A 19,936-nucleotide genomic window follows, 5' to 3' on the forward strand; every position below is an offset into this window, starting at 1 on the left:
CCCTTGTGAGCATAAGCGGCTCAGAGAATAGATGGATGTTAAAATCCAAACACTGTTTGCATCCTACTGCAGGTATGTTTGTACAACATTGTATATGTCCCTTGGGAGGGAGGCAGCCTTGTAATTATGGACACAGAAGGAAGAGGCTCTTTTTTTTTTTTTTTTTTTACCACATAAGTCACCAGTGAATTGATTAAACAGCACCGTTGATTGGCATTTCTCTCTGTACGCCCATCGAGATAGCAGTGGGACGGGAAAGCATGTAGAGGCTTTTCCGAGATACAAGCGTGATTGCAATTGTAATTAATTCAGTTTAAAAAAAAATCCCGTCAACTAAACTGCATGGATCTCTGTCTTTTTTTTTTTTTTAAACATTGCAGCATCCTTCTTCCCATTTACATATACACAAAGAGTAATGTAAACATCTGTCAGCCCATTCGCATGAAAAGAAAATGAAAATGTCTGTCCAACTATTCGAAGACACATAACAATTACTCAGTTCATTCACATACACATATCGGGCTTTATTTTTGTAGATAGCCTATCTGAGGCAGGGCGGAAATGCTGGCGGACTTGGATTTTCATTCAAGCGCAAGGCTGCGCATGTTCGCCAATTTGGGCATTCCGGTTCTGTGGAGATGGTTGGAGATGCGCCTAGTGGTGTGACAATTTGGTGGTAGAAAGTTGGCTTGAATTTCTGCCTGCTCAGACCACTTTAACTGTGATTTGTTGAATTTGATCAAGACGTGGGCAGACATGCTGAACTCTCAAGATGCTAGCGTTTATCAGCAGCTCAGTCTGTGTACCAGCTCACATTGTCTGTAGCCCCACCAGCTACACCAGTGGCGATGCTCCACTCGCACACAGATCGCTGCGATAATGTATTGTACATTTCACACAGAGATGTTTTCGTTGAGACTGTCAGATACACCACATTTAAAGGGAATGGGAGGAGACGCTTTAATTGGCAGTGAAAGAAATTGACTGAAAATACACCCACAGTGACGCAGCCTTCCCACTCATAGATTTGCTCTGGGTCTAACCTGCCCCCAGGACACGATAGCACATAAACTATTCATCTTCACATAAATGTCTGTTTGTCCATCCGCATATGCATCACCCTGTCTATTCAAGCACAATTATTCCAATGCAAACAGAACCAGAATTCATCAACATCTGAACAACAAAGACAGGGTCACCAATTGTCCTGTTTGCACAATCAAAACATACAATTAGACACCTTCACCTACATTTATGGTGGTCGAAAAACACTGAATAGGGCCTGATTGCTAATCAAAGCACCTTTTCGCCAGACCTGCCCATCACTTGTCCTATTACAGCTTTCCTGTTATTAAACATCCATCCATCCAGCCTCCACTTTATGTGGAAAACAGTTTTTGGTGACACCAGTCCCTGTGATGCCATTTAAAAGAGAGGAAAAGTTCAAATGAATCACTGGGAGGAGAATTCCTCTTCTTCCCCCCCAAGGATGCCCTCCACCACTTCCAGGAGCCCAGGACAGAGGCATCACGGGATATTCAGTCCGACCTTCGCTTGACGGGGGTCGGCACTCAGCCGGAAAGAGCTGTTGCGTGTTAAGCCTGAGCACCGAGGCAAGTGTATGATTAAGGAGGAGGGAACAGGAAGGAAACGGGCTGAATAGATAATTAAATAAAGTTCAATACCTCACGGGCAGCACAGTAGACTGATCGTTCACACATCTGCTTCACAGACGATAGGTTCTGGATTCTCTGCTGTGTAGGGTTTGGATCCTCTTCTCATGCTTGTGTTGGTTTTCTGGAGGTACTCCATCTTCCTCTCGTGGTCCAAAAATGGACGTGTGCCCAATCATACAACACAGAATGTAGACGCGCCTGTCAATTTACACAAACGAATCATGTAAACATCTCTCTGACCATTCTTACATGCAAAATGTGTAAACACGTGCGTATCTATTAACATTCGTCCATAATCATGGATCTCTGTATACACATTGGGCCATATTCTCCTGGTTACACATGCGTCAGTCTTTTTTTATACACAGTTTACCCCCCTTTCAGCTACGCACACTCCACTGCCCAAAATTCTGACACACCCTCTGTGAGTAATCAATCACCAAACATGGGCGATTCATAGAAGTATGAGTCTGGCTGTAAATCACGGAGCATGGAGATTTCCCAAGACTTGCCTATGTCATAGAAATGCATAGAAATGCATTTGGGGAATATAGCACACTTTAGTTTAAATACATTCAGTCGTCGCCAGTGTGAGGTGCGCTGCAACGTCTAATGCTAAGTTCCCATCGGACTCATCATGTGTATGGAAGCGTATTGCAGTCACAAAAAAAAAAAAAAAATCATGTTTTTCGGGCAATTTTTTTCTTTTTTTGTGTGTGTGTGATAGCAACACGCTTCCATAATATGGAGTACCATAAAGTGTTAATAATCGTGTGGCTTACCTGAATTGGACCGCTAAGGTAAATGCGTCTGTTGAAGCTGGAAGAAATTCGTCAGGAGTCACTTGTCATTCACAGGTTCTCGGGTGAGTTCGATGTATCCCGATAACTAGGAAAAAAATTTGCTCAAAAAACAGAGGGGAAAAAATTAGCCCGAAAAACTAAACGCAAGGAAATATTAGCCTGGAAAACAGCAAAAATTAGCCTGAAAAATGTGACAGCAGTACGCTTCCGTACATGCACATTCAAGGTGTCCAAATGTGTCACATGATTATACTCACGTGAGGGACACGAGGCGAAGCGATCGTTAGTATTCGGTACGTGCGTAATATAACACTTTAAACTTTGAGGAGAGCACGTGTGTTTTTCTTATTATGTATTCATTAAATGCAATAAAAAAATGATTACATCAGAATTCTTGCTAATGACTGAATAAAGGTTTATAGGGGGCATGCCTGCCATTTTATAGATTAGCAGTGCCCTGCAATCTTCCTTTCGCCACAGACCAGCAGGGTCACTTTAGCCAACATAATTGACATAGGAGCAAAGAAAAACAAATGATTAAATATGTAACCCACTATTGTGCTATTATGATGACTGTAATTGTCGTAATAGTGGGAGCCCTGTGCCTTCAAAGAAAAAAAATTCCTAGCTGCCAGCAGCATGTTCGAATTATAAAAAAGCTCCTCATACTCACAGGGGTGAAGTCAGCTGGTGCTCATATTTTTTCACTAATTAATATGATATAAAATGTCAATGTCTGGCTCTTGGCATAAAGTGCTAGGGGCACATTATGGCTCTTGGTTACTCGGAAATTGTACAGTAGGTGAGCATTATGGGGCAGATGTATCACAGCATCATCATCTACATGAGTCAGCCATCACCGTGCATTTGGTGGACAATTAACGGAATCAAAACATACAATATGATGTTTTACTTTCAATGGGCGCTAGACTCACTGCAACCTTTGGAGCGCGGAAGAGCCAAATTGTTTAAGTCCACAGGGGAAGGCACATTTTAGGCTTACTCTCGCATGGGTGTATAGCTGGCATCAGTGTGCATAAATAACAGTTAAGTTTTCTGATTTATGCACATGGGAGATTATGGTCTGTACAAAAATAGTGTAAAAATCTACCTGTACTGGAACATGAATGCATAACATGCCCGCTTGTTCACAAAAATGCATGAATACCTGTCCGTCTATTCACTAAAACTGCTGGGTGACCATTCAAATGCAGTAATTGAAAGACGTTGATTCCTGTACAACCAAAACGATTCAAAGAAGACAATAATTTGTAAACACCATATGGACAAACTTGTGGTCAACAATAAGCACAAAAAGAGTCAGCACAACATTGCACGCCCAGCTGCCATTTGCATGTTTCATGTGATGGTGGGTGGCATGCGAGTGCAGCGGGGCTCGCTGATGAACGCCAGTTAGGCAAACAGAGTAAAATGCCAGCTTTGCCGCTATGCCAGCCAACTCCAGATGCAACCTCGCACAAATGTCATGTGTCGCACAGCAGAATAACTTGTCACCACCTGACTGACTCTTTGACTTTTCCCCGACGTTTCCCAGCCCATTTGAATATTTCGCAGGGGAGGGGGAACACTTCATATGACACCCCTGTCTCACCCTTTGAATGTCGATTTTTGAGTTATAATGGAAGTCAAATGAAGAGTCTTTGATTTGTGTTCCCAATTAGACTTTTAGGTGACATTTCTTGGATTCTGCTGGTCTTTTGGATCCTTTCAGGCCACTGCACCTCTCACTTTTCTGATCTATCTATCTATCTATCTATCTATCTATCTATCTATCTATCTATCTATCTATCTATCTATCTATCTATCTATCTATCTATCTATCTATCTATCTATCTATCTATCTATCTATCTATCTATCTATCTATCTATCTAGCTAGGTAGCTAGCTATCCTTCTGTGATGTGCCCCATTGTCTCTGGGCTTTCTTTGCACAGCCTGTATGCGGGATCCTGTCCGATCTCAATTGATCTTGCGTTTAAGGCTTGTTCTTTTACTTCCATGATTACTGTCTCAATAGTGTCTTTCAGTCTGGCCTTTTCCAGAAACTGGTACATTTTATCAATGCCAGCCACTTGGCACTGCTTTTTGTGTGGTACATGCAACACGACATCTGGCTCCTTCTGTTGACCGAGACACTAACTTTGCAACCCGTCCCTTGGTGCCATCATTTTGATGCATTTTTGGAGGCTTGTTGTATCCCTCCTGGATTGTACCAGTGATACTTGCTAGTCCTCAACACTCCCAGCCCAACTCCTCTTTCTGTTTGTTTTTTTGTCCATTATTTTCTGGACTTGGAGGGGGACCCTCTGTGCTTTTTAAAGAGTTTTCTTGTCTTGATATCAGTGTCTTTCATCTCTGCCAGTGGCCAAGGTATTATGCCTGTGGGATATCTGATTACTGGCAGCGCATGGGTATCTTATTCTTGCTGTCCTGGATCTGCCTCACCTTCTTGACGTATTTCGCTGTGGCTGCCCTTCAACCTGTGTCCTTGTGGTTGTCATTTGTCTGTGGAGTTCCAAGTCATTTGTAGCTGTCCTGGACATCTGTGGTTAGTCCAGTCCCTTTGGTTGTGATCATTTTTCCTCATCTTGATATCATTTGCCCACACTTATCTTGTCTGAATGACATTATGATGTTATTGCTGTATATCCTTGTAAGGTGAATCAGGGATTTGAACCCTCTTTCTTGATCGTTTGTGTGATATTTTTCTCAGATTTACCCAAATAGTTAATTCACATGACTATTTGCATCATTTAAAGTCATAAACCATGAGAATATAATTCAAATACATGTATTTCAGGACAAACCAGTGACTACAGTATTTCTTAGAAAATTGAAAAAAAAATCTCAAAATGCACTGTTCCAAATTATCATGCCCAACATAGTTTCAAGACATTTGGAAAGAAGTGAAAATAGCAATTTAGTGAATTTTCAGCATTAGGAAGTCTCATGATCCCTATATGAGAGCAGTTTGTCTGAGTTTCTGGAGAGTATTTGCTTCCAATTCTTCGTGGTGGTTCATTGTCATGCTTAAATATTTCTGTTAAAATGAAAGCAAGATTCTTTTTTTTTTGGGGGGGGGGGGTATCATGGAAGAGGTCAGTCAAAAACTCCACAAATTTCCATTGGTCATTTTGACAACTTCAGGGACTCTCTCAACAAACGCTCTCACAGCCACCTTTCCGCAATAAATCCAATATGTACAATGTGAGCTTTTTTTCTTTAATTTCATTGCAAAATGTCAGACTAGTCTTCCAGGGTTGCTGTTTTGAGGATGCACCAAAAGTTCTCACTAGGGTTGAGGTCAGGGGAGGAGAGGTGCCGCAACATGACTATTCCACTTGTTGTCATTCTTACAACATATTCATATACAGTACATATGCAATATCTTCTTCTTTTTCTTTCGGCTTGTCCCGTTAGGGGTCGCCACAGTGTGTCATCTTTATCCATTAAGCCTATCTTGTGCATCCTCCTCTCTAACACCCACTGTCCTCATGTCCTCCCTCACAACATTCATCAACCTTTTCTTTGGTCTGTTCATTTACTGCTTAGAAGATTTCCATGTACTGTATGTGTTCCCTCTACATAGAGAAGTGTATCCAGACGTACACGAAAAAAGGTCATTTTCACAGCACTGAGTGAGGATCCTTTGCGATTCGACACACTCTGCAATATTTAGCTCTCATAAAAGGAGTAAATCTCATCCAGCATCTCTCACTTAAATGACATCGACTTGTATGACATGCCAGAAGTGATGCACACAAGCGTGCAGGCACAAACGACCCCCCCCCCTCACACACACACACACACACACACACACACACACACACAACACACACACACACACACACACACACACACACACACGTACACACAGAAAACACACACAGAATAAAACTGGATTTCAGCATGCATGCTACGCTATGAATAGCGGTGCGGGAGATTCATCCTTTTTTTTTTTTATTGTTTCAGTTAAATTTTCTCCCCACTAAGGAGTCACGCAAAGGACACTTCTTGCACGAAGTGTTTGACTTGAGCAGAGCAGAGCTGAACGCTACACACTGCATCACTTAACACTGCAGGGAGCACATTTAAACATGAAAATAGCTTTCTGTTTCCCCTTTTTGTTTAGGAATTCAAAAAAAAGGCAAATAGATCTTACAGTGTGAAAATGTGCAAGTTATACTACCATGGACAAACGAGAAAACAAACGAGAGCTCAGTTTGAGGTTTTATGTCAAATATGAGCAACATATTTCTTTTTTTTGGGGGGGGGGTAGCTGGGGGAGTAAAGACCAGTACATAAAAGATTTAAATAACTGCTTAAATGAGCTGACAAAACATGGGGCAATTTTGTTTGGTCTATTAATAGTGGCCAGGCTGCCTTTGCTCAGCCCAAGTGCAGCTAAAGAGCGCCGATTATGAGTAATGTGGTGATTTTGGACATCAGACGAGAACTTTCAGTGCACCTCACGAGACCTCATTTCAGCCAGCATCAAAGGATTAAGTCTGCCGGGGTTTTTATGCTTGTACCTTTGGATGTTTGTGGAAGTCTTTTTTTTTTCTCTTTTTTAACAAACCACACATGGCAAAAATGTAAACATTTCTGTGGATTCACACACAAAAGGAAAACATCATTTTTCAAATGCATCCAAAATGTAAACAGTATGTTCGTTCACATACAGTAAAGTCTCGGTTCTTGGACATCCCCGTTTTCAAAGAAATCGGTTTTCTAACGAAAATTTTGAGATTTTTTTTGCTGTTTTCGAACGAGACTCGGTACTTGAACGCCCCCAACACAACCCGGAAATAACATATTGCGCGCAGCCTGACCCGCTCCCCCGAGACCCGCTTTGTTGTGAATTCCCACGCGCCGAAAAAACTAGGAAATATATATTGCGTGCGGCCAGACCATCTTACCATGACCGATTTGTTGTGAATTACTACATCCCCGGAGCTGACCCACCGATGTCGCACTTTGTTATTGTTAATTCGAACACCCGCATTAAAAACCCGGAAATATCATTGCACGCAGTGCAAGCAGTTGACCCACTCACGACACGTTTTGTTATTGTCAATTCGTACTTCTTCTTCTTTTCCTTTCGGCTTGTCCCGTTAGGGGTCGCCACAGCGTGTCATCTTTTGCCATCTTAGCCTATCTCCTGCATCTTCCTCTCTAACCCCAACTGCCCTCATGTCTTCCCTCACCACATCCATAAACCTTCTCTTTGGTCTTCCTCTCGCTCTTTTGCCTGGGAGCTCCATCCTCAGCACCCTTCTACCAATATACTCACTTTTTTGCCTCTGAACATGTCCAAACCATCGAAGTCTGCTCTCTCGAATCTTGTCTCCAAAACATCCAGCTTTGGCTGTCCCTCGAATGAGCTCATTTCTAATCCTATCCAACCTGGTCACTCCGAGCGAGAACCTCAACATCTTCATTTCTGCCACCTCCAGTTCAGCTTCCTGTTGTTTCTTCAGTGCCACCGTCTCTAATCCGTACATCATGGCCGGCCTCACCACTGTTTTGTAAACTTTGCCCTTCATCCTAGCAGAGACTCTTCTGTCACATAACACACCAGACACCTTTCGCTAGCTGTTCCAACCTGCTTGGACCCGTTTCTTCACTTCCTGACCACACTCTCCATTGCTCTGTATTGTTGACCCCGAGTATTTGAAGTCGTCCACCCTCGCTATCTCTTCTCCCTGTAGCCTCACTCTTCCCCCTCTACTTTTCTCATTCACGCACTTATATTCTGTTTTACTTCTGCTAATCTTCATTCCTCTCCTTTCCAGTGCATGTCTCCATCTTTCCAATTGTTCCTCTGCATGCTCCCTGCTTTCACTGCATATGACAATATCATCTGCGAACATCATGGTCCAAGGGGGTTCCAGTCTAACCTCATCTGTCAGCCTATCCATTACCACTGCAAACAGGAAGGGGCTCAGAGCTGATCCCTGATGCAGTCCCACCTCCACCTTAAATTCCTCTGTCACACCTAAGGCACACCTCACCATTGTTCTGCTGCCATCATACATGTCCTGTACTATTTTAACATACTTCTCTGCCACACCAGACTTACGCATGCAGTACCACAGTTCCTCTCTTGGTACTCTGTCATAGGCTTTCTCTAGATCCACAAAGACACAATGTAGCTCCTTCTGACCTTCTCTGTACTTTTCCACGAGCATCCTCAAGGCAAATAATGCATCTGTGGTACTCTTTCTAGGCATGAAACCATACTGTTGCTCGCAGATACTTACTTCTGTCCTGAGTCTAGCCTCCACTACTCTTTCCCATAACTTCATTGTGTGGCTCATCAACTTTATTCCTCTATAGTTCCCACAGCTCTGAACATCCCCTTTGGTCTTAAAAATGGGAACTAGAACACTTTTCCTCCATTCCTCAGGCATCTTTTCGCCCGCTAGTATTCTGTTGAATAAGTTGGTCAAAAACTCCACAGCCATCTCTCCAAATTGCTTCCATACCTCTACCGGTATGTCATCAGGACCAACTGCCTTCCCATTTTTCATCCTTTGTAATGCCTTTCTGACTTCCCCCTTAGTAATCATTTCCACTTCCTGGTCCTTCACTCTTGCCTCTTCAACTCTTCCTTCTCTGTCATTTTCTTCATTCATCACTTCTCAAAGTATTCTTTCCATCTATTTAGCACACTACCGGCACCAGTCAACACATTTCCATCTCTATCCTTAATCACCCTAACCTTCTGCACATCCTTCCCATCTCTATCCCTCTGTCTGGCCAACCTGTAGAGATCCTTTTCTCCTTCTTTCGTGTCCAACCTGGTGTACATGTCTTCATATGCCTCTTGTTTAGCCTTTGCCACCTCTACCTTTGCCCTACGTCGCATCTCGATGTACTCCTTTCGCCTCTCCTCAGTCCTCTCAGTATCCCACTTCTTCTTCGCTAATCTCTTTCCTTGTATGACTCCCTGTATTTTGGGGTTCCACCACCAAGTCTCCTTCTCCCCTTTCCTACCAGATGACACACCAAGTACTCTCCTGCCTGTCTCTCTGATCACCTTGGCTGTCGTCGTCCAGTCTTCCGGGAGCTTCGGTTGTCCACCGAGAGCCTGTCTCACCTCTTTCCGGAAGGCCGCACAACATTCTTCCTTTCTCAGCTTCCACCACATGGTTCTCTGCTCTACCTTTGTCTTCTTAATCTTCCTACCCACCACCAGAATCATCCTACATACTACCATCCTATGCTGTCGAGCTACACTCTCCCCTACCACTACTTTACAGTCAGTAACCTCCTTCAGATTACATCGTCTGCACAAAATATAATCTACCTGCGTGGTTCTACCTCCGCTCTTGTAGGTCACTATATGCTCCTCCCTCTTCTGGAAATAAGTGTTCACTACAGCCATCTCCATCCTTTTTGCAAAGTCCACCACCATCTGCCCTTCAAAGTTCCTTTCCTGGATGCCGTACTTACCCATCACTTCTTCATCGCCCCTGTTTCCTTTACCAATATGTCCATTACAATCTGCACCAATCACAACTCTCTCGCTGTCTGGGATGCTCAGAACTACTTCATCTATTCCTTCCAGAATTTCTCTTTCAACTCTAGGTCACATCCTACCTGTGGTGCATAGCCGCTAACCACATTGTACATAACACCCTCAATTTCAAATTTTAGTCTCATCACTCGATCTGATACTCTTTTCACCTCCAAGACATTCTTAGCCAGCTCTTCCTTTAAAATAACCCCTACTCCATTTCTCTTCCCATCTACTCCGTGGTAGAATAATTTAAACCCTGCTCCCAAACTTCTAGCCTTACTACCTTTCCACCTGCTCTCTTGGATGCACAGAATATCAACCTTTCTCCTAATCATCATGTCAACCAACTCCTGAGCTTTTCCTGTCATAGTCCCAACATTCAAAGTCCCTACACTCAGTTGTAGGCTCTGTGCATTCCTCTTTTTCTTCTGACGCTGGATCCGGTTTCCTCCTCTTCTTTGTCTTCGACCCACAGTAGCTGAATTTCCACCGACGCCCTGCAGGTTAGCAGTGCCGGGGGCGGGCGTTGTTAACCCGGGCCACGACCGATCCGGTATGGGATTCTTTAGATGAACGCTCATATTTGTTTGGCACAGTTTTTACGCCGGATGCCCTTCCTGACGCAACCCTCTGCATTTATCCGGGCTTGGGACCGGCCTACAGATTGCACTGGTTTGTGCCCCCCATAGGGCTGCATTTTATTGTCAATTCGTACGCCACTGAAAAAAAAAAAAAAAAAAAAAAAAAAAAACGGAAATGACATATAGCGCGTGGCGCAACCTACTCACTTTTATTATTCTGTATAAACGCAGCCTCTGTACACAGACGTGTCAAGGTAGTGACTGTTGTTTTTCCTCTTATCGAGGACTACCGCATTAACTCCCAATCATGTCTCCAAAGATGGCAAGTTGGTTGTTTAAAGTTATTCTGCACTTTTGTTAATAAAAAAAAAAAAGTCGACAAGGCTGGGGGCCGAGTCGCAACAGATACAGCAATGCACTCTCAGCCTAGCGTACTCTACTACTGAAGCATACATTTTAAGCAAAAAATAAATATATTTTTTAAATTATTTTATTATATAAAGTATTTAAACTGTACATGTATTTCTACGATGTAGTTTATTATGAATAAAAGCTAAAAAAAATGCTTTGAAAAAGCTAAATTTTTTAGGCTTGGAATGCATTATTTCTTTTTCCATTCATTGTAATGGGAAACATCAATTCAGTTTTGAAACAAATCACTTCTCAAACTGTTTTCTGGAAGGGATTGTGGTCGAGAGCCGAGGCATCACTGTACTTGCAAAACGCATACATCAACACACAACATACGTCTGTCCGAGATCCTGTAAAGAGCTGCCTGGCCATTTACACACATAATGTAACGATATATATTATATATTCATCAACACGCAATATCCAAACAAATATGTGTCTATTGGATCCATCCATACATCCATTTATTTAGCCTATCCCAGCCTTATTGGAGCCTATCCCAGCCAAGCACATACAGTATGGACAGACGTTCATTCACACTCATATTCACACTTACATGCACGTTTTAGGAAGGTGCGAGGAGGTCGGAATACCTACAGAAGTACCACGCAAGCAAGGGGGGGACATGCAAACTCCACATAGAAGACGAAGCTGAGATTCAAACTCCAAACCTTAGAAATGGGAGGCAGAACTGTGATACCACAGCACTGCCGGGTTCAAATACAAACATAATACAAACATATGTGTATCTCTTTACATAAGCGCAAGCTTTTATTGAGGTCATGATGCATGACACGTTTGATAAAGACGCATTTGAGTCTGTTTGTGTTGTTCGAAAAAGAAGGAACAGTGAGTCAAGATTTAGACTATGAGCTTTAGATTTAGACGATTTAGACTATGTTAGCTTGATGCATAATCGCATCAGAAAATACGACAAATTCTACTGACGTGTAAGTATCCTTTTTAAATTCAACACATGCGAGCACAGGCGATTTTCTTCTCGGGCCTCCTCCACCCCACATGCGTGTTATATGTCTTAAAACGGGCGTACTGTATTTGCAGCCTAAAGCGCAGACATGTTGGCACATCATCACAAAAGAGTTGAAGTATCCTTGTGCATTCTACTTGACCCCCAAAGTGCTTCAGCCGGCCATGCCAGGAGATAAAGAGAGGCGACGATTTATCTTCACACACAGTGGAGCGTCTTTGTGTTTTAAGGGACAAAATCTTGATTGTATAAAATCAGATTGTAATTGTTGGAACGTTTTCTCAAATTTGAGAGTCAAACTGCAGTAAATCTTCAGAATATGATGGGAGATATGACGGAATTGCATTCACAATGATGTGCCAGAAGTGGACCATATTGCTACTTTTAATTAATAACCATTTCAGATCCGATAATGATGACATCAGTGTTATGTACTGTAAAATTTTGTCACAAATATTAATTTAATGAATAAATGACTGCCATCTATTGTCATCATTCATGAAGACCCACCGTTGCGAATTATGTTTTGACCATTTTCAGGTATATGTCAGCTGAATGCAAGTTATATTTTACTTGATGTTTTTTCATTTAACTAAACAAAAACTAATAAAGATAGATAAAGTGGATCCTAGTTTAACAGAGGTACAGATGTATGAGGTTTTGAAGTTATATAAAGACATACTGTTAACAACTGACTGTCCATACACATACATACATACAAGGAATGTCAGATAAGTTCCAGGGTTTATTTCACAAAAGATATATTTGAAACCCAAACGTCAAGGCCACACTCACCTGACTTTGGTACAGGCAGCGCGAGTTCAGTTCCCTCTCAGAAAGTTTGTCTATATGTTCTCTGCAACTGACTGGCGACCAGTTCAGGGTCTAGTCTGCCTCTCGCCCAAAGTTAGCTGAGATAGGCTCCAGCACTCCCGTGACCCTTGTGAGGACAACCTGCTTGCAAAATGGATGGATGGATGGATGGATGGATGGATGGATGGATGGATGGATGGATGGATGGATGAACCCAAATTACAAGTTGTCCTATTGAATGAGGACCGGACAATCCACCACTCTGTGTGCAAAAGTACCCTGCATTGTTGGCTTCATTCAGTGTGCAATAAGAAGTGAGACTTGTGCCAGGACAGCTCCTATTTGCTCCCAACAACCCAAAAATCTAAACTCGCCTAGCCAAGAAAAACATCACCATGCTGGAGAAACATTGCTATTCACCTGACCGGGCTCTCAATCATTTTTCTTTTGATGATGTGGCCAATATCACGATGGCCGTAATGAAACTAGTGTGTAGAATTATGGAAGAATCCTTACAGGATTGCATGGAAGCATGACAGAGAAGGCTAATTAGGTGTTCTAGGCTCCAGGACGATTACTTCCTTGGGGAAAACTTGGAGTTTGTAGTTTGGATTTGAAGCATACGTATTTTGTGACACCAGATCTGGAACACCGTGTAGTGTGACGATTAGTTGGTCATTTCTCATTCACACATAAGGCCTGATTTACAAACATCTCTAATAGCATATGCTAAATTGCACTGATTATACATGCTAATGGTAAGCTTGTAGAGAGAGATTTATGAAGATTGCACTCTTTTAGTAAATAGCAGGAGTTAATTGTGTGTTCACTCACTCACTCACTCACTCACTCACTCACTCACTCACTCACTCACTCACTCACTCACTCACTCACTCACTCACTCACTCACTCACTCACAGATTTCACTTGGTGTTGGCAAATGGTGTAAAAGTGGTGTAGATTGCTGCATTTGAAAGAGGCTTTTGTGCTTTAGGAATCCATAGACTTCACCATGGAAAATTTGGGAGTGCGTGGCTTGCACAAAATGAAGTTTTGGAATGAATGAAGTGATGGACGCGGAAGTGTTAGTGGAAGAGGCAAACAAACCTGAAATTGAGTACCAGAAAATAAATCTGTGTATGCAGTGGTCCCTCATTCTCCAGAATACAGCACAAAAGACAAAAATCCTTGAAGTAGGTACCATATACACATTTTATAGTGTATATACTTCAAAGCTTTATGACCTTGCACTCTTATTAACATTTTGCACCCTCTGATGAGAAAGACTTCCCATTAGGACTTTAGAATTTTTATAATCGATTATTCTACTAATCATCTCTCTGATTATTCGAGTTCAGAAAATATTACTTTAACATAGTAACAAAGCAAAATATGCTATTTAAGGGTGGAATGAAACCTAAACTTTGGACATTTAGGGACTCATTTGTCACAATTATTGTGAGTCTGCACTAACATCAGTTCGTGTGGAAAGACGATGACTGCAAAATCCAGCCACATAGAGGTGGTGGTATAAAATTAGACAGTTTTGGAATACAGACATCTTTCCCCAAATTAGCAGAGATGACATGTATAATGTAAAAATCCATCTGTAGTGACATCTTGTACACAGTGTTAAAAATGTCCAAAATATCACCAAAACGCAATTTAAATAAATGTCTGTGCATTCTGATTTGCACATAATGTACAGTGAACATGTCAATCAATTCACATGCACACATAACTGAAAAATTGTCCATAATCGCATAATCACATCATGTCAATATAAATATGTCCTTTCACATACAGTCACACTGAAATGTGAACCTTGGTTTGTCCTTACACGCATAATATAAACAACTTTCAGTCCAGTCATGTGTAGAAACATGATGTAAACACATGGATGTCGATACACACACCCATAAACATGTTAATCATTTTAGATCAGTCAAACCCAACTGGCTGCCGCTTTTCACGCCGAAGTCGGTAATAAGTATTAACGATTGGGCACCAAAATTATTTTCCTACAGTGTAGCAAAAATAAATTACAATGCAGAAATGCATTTTGGAACATGTTACCGAGACCCTGCGCTGTTATGTCAGCCATCACCATCCCATTAATCCCCTTTTGTGCTTAAGTAGAGCCATTATAAATGATCTCCAATCACGTCAGTTTCACCCAATCTCAACATTCTGTTATTATATATATTGAACTGTCATAAACACTTGCTTACTTATTTGACTGTTGCCGATGTTGCATGGACAGTCGTTTGGTGGGGGATTAACGTCTGGCACTGACACTTTCCGATGCTCCTCTCTCACACTTTTACCTTCCTCCTCACACTCATGAGACTGTGAGCACAGGCTTGACCGGGCCGACCCAATAATCAAAAATGTGTTCTCAAAAGTGGCTCAAAGTCATGACTACACTTGTGTAGACACATGTGGCAACTTCCTCTTGTCAGTTGTCTCTGGGATAAAAATAAGACTGTGACCGGATATTCTCCTCATCGGCGTTGTCTCCTGTTGATGAACCGGTGACTTGGATGCGATTAGTCATCCCGTTAAATCAGATTCTGGCCGGCACGCTAATGACAGAGCTCCGAGGGCGACCTCTCGGTGTGCTTGATGCCTTCTTCTGTGGAACTGTTTCGCGTGGTCAACCCAGAAAATGTTTTAGGAAATGCTCCTGAGAAGAGCGTGCCAAAGCTTTTGCTGAAAAACGCAGTCTTCAAACAACAAAGAGAATATTTAAGTGGATAGTGTAGAGTGTTTGGCTGGATAAAAAAAATGTTGATGGCTCCGATTGTCTTTATCAAAAAACACTGCATGAGTTACTCTAATTTCTCGAAAATAATGAGTACATTTTTCCCAAAATATTTTCAAAAAGTTAATAGAGCGCGTTATACTTGGGTATGGATGAAAAATAAAAAATACAACCACATTGTATAGTTGTATGCAGGTACATAGAGTGGTGAAAAACATATACATATTTATAAGATATTCGATGTCTTATGTTACACATTTATATTATGGTAACCTGAACTCTGACCTCGTCCTTGGGGGTAGCCTTGCATTTTACGATCGTTTGCGTAGCATGTTTGTTGCTACTGCACCAAAGATCAGAAATGACTGCCCGTGAGTTTGTTTTAACTTAATCCAAGACAAAAAATGTCAAATACAACATATAGTTGTGATGCTGCTTTTAAAAAGAATGTCATCACTCGTGCCGATGACACCGCCATGCTGGAAGTCGCTCCGCAGTCCAAAACAACGATAGCTCGCCACAATGGCTTCAGGTGGGTATCAAAACAACGTGAGCTCAAGCTACGTAATACGAGCGTCATGGGCATATTGGGGAAAAGAAAAAAAAAAAACGGGAGAGCACACACAATTGAAATGGTTGCTTTTTTTGTTTTTAAATGTGCCCATCACCCACATTTCTACATAGTTTGAACTCATGTTGTTTTGATAGCCACCTGACGCCATAGTACAGCTATGGCGTCAGGTGGGTAAGAGGTTGCTCTGCGGAACCAAAACTTTTGGGATTCAAAAAATGTTTCCCCACAAACGTTATGGATGGCACGGAGGATGACATGCTTTGGGAGCAAAATAGGATCACTGTTCATGAATTCAGGAGGCACCAGAACTGGACCAAGTCACCAAAGGTAGCTATGATGGATATTTTTCAGATTGGAGATGAGCCAGATGTTGCTTTACAATTCTTGGCCAATGATGTGTAATGTAGAGGATAAACTGCACTATGCGTTTTATGCAGAAATATTTAATGCAAAAAATGTTTAAGTCAAACAGTGTTAAATATTTATTTAGGACTGTAATATGTGTTATCAACAGTTTAATAAAATATTATGCCATCACTGAGCATTTAATTTAGTTAGTTAGTTCTTCTCCTAATGTATAATTGAGGCAGGGTATGTATTTGAAGATGGACTTTTTTTTTGGTGACAATTTGAGGCACGGCGTCTATTTGACGAGTGAGCGTTTATTCCTGCAACCGGCAACTAGGCCATTTATTTAATATGAAACATTTCTTCAAGTGGACGCATTGAGACAGCACCTCTTTAGGGCATTAATTTCTTCCATCAATGATTGAGGAATTACGGAGCCCCTAAAGGGAAAAAAAAACAAAACTAACTGGTTTCTCATTGTAATGAGAAAGTTTCTCATTGTAATGAATAAGTAAGTTAAGAAAGATGTGGGTTACAAATGTCAATCATTTTAGGCGAGCAAGCGGAAAGGAAGCCTATATTGCTATATTTGTGTGATAAACATTTACAGTTATACTCACCTTATCTTCTTTGAGTTGATCGATGACAAAGTCAGGTATATTCCTTGTTTTGAAGAAAGAAACCAAGTCTTCTTCTGTTACCATTCTCTCAGCTGATGTGCTCAAAACAAGTTGTAGTTTAGAGGCTGCTTGAACGCAGCAAGCTACCGCTAGCAGGTAAATAAGCTACTACCCATAGGTAACCGTTTTTCGACGCTTACTCATTGAAGCGAGTAAATTACTTTAAACCAGTTTTTTTTTTCAATGTCCCTTTAGGGGCTCCGTAAGGAATGGTGTGAATTTGAAGAAAGGTACAGTATTTTTTTTTTTTTTTACTGGTGATTTTTTTTAGGCGTGGCTTCTTTTTGAAGAGAGGCATTAATTTCTTCTGCGGGTGACTTGAACTTTTTGAGGAGTGGTATATAGAGTTAATTTAATTGAGAACAAATTGAGGCAAGATGTCTATTTGAGTGAAGACATTTATGTATTCCAGTGGAAGACGTACTCAGCAACAAATTGTGGCACGATATTGATTGGAAAGGAGGCGCTTATTTTTTTCAATTGTTGACTAATGTAGGCATGCATTTGATTTAAGTTGTGGTTATTAATTGGAGGAAAACAGATCTGCTTTTTCATGTTCGGGCGCTTCGACAGTCACGGCCAATCCCCCCATACCACCCATCCCCAGGTTCCCGAAATTGCAACGAGCGCATCTCACTCATTAAATCCACACAAAGTTATTTGAAGAAGGTAAATCAACTCATCAGGCTGTACTCGCTGACCCGTCTCCTCGGTCAAGGAGTGCTCTTTGAGAGATAAGAGAGGCTGCAAGAAAAGATTTAATGAGCCATTATGGGGCACACAATGAAGCTTGCCAGCGACACTGACAGGTCCCCAAAACTGTGAATCGACCCCATTGCTGTATGAATACCCACCCAAGTGGATTGAGATTTTTAAAGACTATTACACATAAATGTGTGATCCGGCACAAAGCGAAAGGCACATCCCGGCAAGAGGAGTGTTTTGTTTTTCTTTTTTCCCCCCTTCTTTTTACGTATGGTGATTCGAGCCCTGCAGGCCTGTTTAGACAGATGATGGAAGGGTGTTCCCTGTGGTCCACTCCCAGGCCCACTTCTCATTCACCACATGCGCTTCATCCAGTAGGACAGCATGCATGCACGTGACATTTTGGTGAAGGCCTTTTTGTGTGTGTGTGTGTGTGTGTGCATGCGTGCGGTTGTGCGCGTGTGTGTGTGCGTGTGTGTGGGAAAGACACACCGGGATTCCCGTGGGTCGGCCATCGTGTTAGCTAATTAGAAATGAACTCGGAGGCGCACATGGATTGATTTAATTGATAAAGCTCATTACTCATCACACTAAATTTGTGTGTCAATCAAAGAGGGGTGGAGATGCAGCATGGGGTAATTATCACATGCTCGACACATTCAACTTCACAAACACGTCGGCACTGATAAAAAATGAATTACATTTAAAATCATTTAAATATGAAAAGATTACAATAGCTGAGAAAGTATTTCAATTAGTATATTTTTCCTTGCACTGTTATATTTAAATAATCAGCGATCCATTTTCTTAGCTGCTTATTGTCACAAGGGTCATGGGCGTGCTGAAGCTTATCCCAGCTGTCAATGAGGAAGGGTACAAAAAAAATATATATTTTGAAAATAGGAAAATGATTATGTTTTGGCCAGCATTAAGTGGATTTGTTGTCTGTTAGTGATCAAATTGTTTAAAAAATAATAATATATTAATCCGATGAACACATTTCAAAAATAGTTTAGAATTATTTTTCTAAATATCAAAAATTATTGAAACACAAAATACAAAAAACAATGAACTAAATTAGTTCCTTTGGCTTTTTATTAAATGCATCTAATAATGTGACTGACTCAGGAATAGAGGTCACCCGTTAGTGCTCCAATAATTACTATTACTTTACTTAATTACTATTACTATACTTAACCATTTTATGAATGCTTTTCTGGGACAATACTTGCTTAACTACAAAAGATAGATTCAGATAATAACTAAAGATTTGCTAGATATTTCGATCATGTATTTTTATGAATATAGTGTGGCCCTTATGGGATTTAATTTGGACTGAAAGCCCTTAAAATGACAAAAAGGTTCCCTCCTGCTCACAACACAAGCTGAGATTGTATCATTGCGAAGGCCATAAGGAAACAATATGAGGGCCATTGTTCTGTTCCCATTAGCACTGAGAATTCAATTTAGCCCCACGCTAGCCCGATGACAGGATCCGGGCCGAATCTACTACAACATATCTCTCACTTGAATCACACTCTTCTTTTGCCATCTGTTTTGCTCAAACTGGACAGCTGCCCCAAATCCTGCCCCCTGTGGCCTTTGTATCATCACCTTGCTCAGACATCACAACCTCATCAAGTGTATTGTATTTTGTTTGGCACTTATAGTCACCTACAGAATGTTCTTGGCCTCTTTTGGGTTTGTGATGGACTGAGAGGGACGTTAATGTTGAGTAGATGGGTCGTCTGCAAGTTTTTTTTGCACCACAAACTAGTTTGACCTGAAGCTATGTTTGACAGATTGGTATAGAAACAAAGAAAAGCACATTATCTAAATACAGCACAACATTGTTGATTGAAGTTGTTGTAATTAATAGGAACTCTTGCACTGGTTTCTGTTCAACGAACCTATTACTTGAGGTAATGGGAGAACATGACACATAACGTGTGTTACCTTTATTCAATTTAATTTAGATTAAGAGGAAAATGGAAAATGAACTTTTACATTCCATAAATTTATGCCACCATCTCGAGGTTATGAAAAAG

The 19,936-nt window shown here is 41.3% G+C and overlaps 1 protein-coding gene and 1 long non-coding RNA gene across 2 annotated transcripts in view; one reads left to right on the forward strand and one right to left on the reverse strand.

The window, feature by feature from the left end:
• The window catches only part of hcn4 (hyperpolarization activated cyclic nucleotide-gated potassium channel 4), a 118,223-nt gene that overhangs the window by 36,960 nt on the left and 61,327 nt on the right, over positions 1-19,936 (forward strand). The window lies entirely within an intron of this gene.
• LOC133498409 (uncharacterized) lies at positions 207-2,730 on the reverse strand. The gene is made up of 3 exons (XR_009794309.1): positions 2,459-2,730; positions 1,686-1,874; positions 207-1,601 (listed from the first exon to the last, which is right to left on the reverse strand). It is a non-coding gene; the product is annotated as an uncharacterized LOC133498409 (long non-coding RNA).

This window comes from Syngnathoides biaculeatus, chromosome 3, assembly GCF_019802595.1.
Source record: "Syngnathoides biaculeatus isolate LvHL_M chromosome 3, ASM1980259v1, whole genome shotgun sequence".
Taxonomy (NCBI): Eukaryota; Metazoa; Chordata; class Actinopteri; order Syngnathiformes; family Syngnathidae; genus Syngnathoides; species Syngnathoides biaculeatus.